This window comes from Eptatretus burgeri, chromosome 18, assembly GCF_056783735.1.
Source record: "Eptatretus burgeri isolate ZD-2024b chromosome 18, Ebu_testis_v1, whole genome shotgun sequence".
NCBI classification, from domain to species: Eukaryota; Metazoa; Chordata; class Myxini; order Myxiniformes; family Myxinidae; genus Eptatretus; species Eptatretus burgeri.
In genome coordinates this window covers 16,722,501-16,725,000 of record NC_140978.1, presented here as the reverse complement: position 1 = coordinate 16,725,000, position 2,500 = coordinate 16,722,501, and positions in this window count along the sequence as shown.

Here is a 2,500-nt window from a genome sequence, read left to right as displayed (position 1 = left end):
TAAGGATTCGTCACTCCTTAGGTGTCATTTCCCTGGTCTCTATTTATGCTCCGACTGAGGCGAGTGATCTTACCGTGAAGGATGCATTCTACGCCACACTCGAGTCTGTGGTTGATCAGTGCCCCAGACGAGATACACTTCTAGTCTTGGGGGATTTCAATGCATCGACTGGAACTGATAGGGATGGTTATGAGGTGTGTGTTGGTCCCCATGGGTCAGGAACTATGAACCAGAATAGCACTAAGTTCCTTGACTTTGCAAGAAGTCATGGACTTAGGGTGGCTGGTTCATGGTTTCAGCGCCCGCAAGCTCATCGCTGGACTTGGTATTCCAACGCTGGCGGTGTGGCAAAGGAGATTGACCATGTCCTCATTGACGGTCGTTGGAGGATGATCCAGAACTGCAGGGTCTACCGGAGTGCTCAGTTCCTCAATACTGACCACAGGCTTGTTGTAGCAACTCTAAAGCTGCACCTTAAATCCTGGAGAATGGTACCATCCCAGCCTAGGCTGGATGTTGCCAAGCTCAGGGATGAGAGAGTAGCTGAGGAGTTTGCGAACAGGCTGAGTGGACACTTGGGGGGTCTGGGTGCTTTGGGGGGTCCTGAAGAGTTGTGGAGCACCTTCAAGACCACCGTCCTTGATGTTGCCGGTGGATGCCTTGGAGTTCACCGCAGGGCAAAGAAGAATTTTGTCTCTCAAGGGACACTGGATACCATTGACCAGAGTCGCAGGGCCAGGCTGAATGGCAGAGCTGAGCTGTTCAGGGAGCTGAGGCGTAAAACTGTACGTGCACTGAGGGTGGACAAGGAGGCCTATGTGCGAGGAATCTGTGAGGGGTAGAGCATCACCTGTGGACAGGTGATTCTCGTCCCGCTTACAGGGGAATTCGCGCATTACGTTCATCCAAGCCCATCCCTCGGAGCACTGCAGTTCGAGCAGAGAGTGGTAGGCTCTTGACAGAGGAGTCTGAAGTGAAGGCCCGCTGGGCCGGTTACTTTGAGCGGTTGTACCAGGCTGATCCCCCAGCTGTCGAGTTGGACGTCAAGGGTGTTACAATCCCTGTTGCTGACCCTCGAATCAACTGTGGTCCACCATCGCTTGTGGAAACACGGGCTGCGGTGAACCAGTTGAAACGGGGCAAAGCTGCAGGGATCTGTGGCATCCATGCTGAACTTCTCAAGGCTGGTGGAAATGCTGCACTCGCGTCGTTGCATGCAGTTTTGTGCTCTGCCTGGAACACAGGCATCATCCCAACTGACTGGAAGAGGGGCCTTGTTGTCCCTCTCTGGAAAGGGAAGGGTGATCGCCAAGACTGCAACAACTACCGAGGGGTGACGCTGCTCTCAGTGCCGGGCAAGGTCTTTGCTCGGATAATTCTTGATAGGGTTCGCCACCATCTGCTTGAGCACCAGCGTCCAGAGCAGTCAGGCTTTACACCAAAGAGGTCAACGATTGACCGTATCCTTGCTCTTCGTGTCCTCACTGAACGCAGACGAGAGTTTCGGCAGGGGCTGCTTGCAGCCTATGTTGATCTCTGTAAAGCGTTCGATTCAGTGAATCGGGATGTCCTCTGGAGGATTCTTGGTCTTCGTGGGGTGCCACCGAAACTGATCGATCTGATGTCTGAACTCTACTCTGGTACTGAGAGTGCTGTGAAGTGTGGTGGTACCGCCTCTGACTTATTTCCAGTTGTTACTGGAGTTCGTCAGGGATGTGTACTTGCCCCCACACTTTTCAGCACTTGTATGGACTGGATTTTTGGGAGGATGTCGGAGAGATCAAGTTGCGGTGCATCGTTTGGCAATGTCAAGATCTCGGACCTTGATTTTGCAGATGATGCAGTCATCTTTGCGGAGACTTTAGACATCCTCTTGGGGGCCCTCGAGGTGCTGAATGAGGAGTCGGAGCCGTTGGGATTACGGATTTCTTGGGTCAAAACAAAGATCCAGGCTTTCGGTGACATCTTGGATGCTGCTGTCCTGTCTGTGTCTGTTTGTGGTGAGGATGTTGAGGTCGTGGATAGATTCACTTACCTTGGCAGTGATATTCATGTCTCCGCAGGTTGTGAGCCGGAGGTCAATAGACGTCTGGGTCGGGCCTGGGGAGTCATGGATTCACTGGATCATGGGGTGTGGCGCTGCCGGTACCTGTGCGGGAGGACGAAAGTCCGAGTCTTCAGGTCCTTGGTACTTCCAGTCTTGCTCTATGGGTGCGAGACTTGGACTTTGACCAAGGATCTGAGACGGAGACTTAATTCCTTTGGTACCAGGTCTCTTCGGAGAATCCTTGGCTATCGCTGGTCGGATTTTGTGTCCAACGAGCGGTTGCTGAGAGAGACTCGGATGAGATTTGTTACCTGCATAGTCCGTGAGCGTCAGCTGCGGCTGTATGGACATGTGGCTCGTTTTCCTGACGCTGATCCTGCTCACCAGATTCTCTCAGCGAGGGAGTCTCATGAGTGGAGGAGGCCAGTGGGCCGACCACGTGCCTCATGGTTG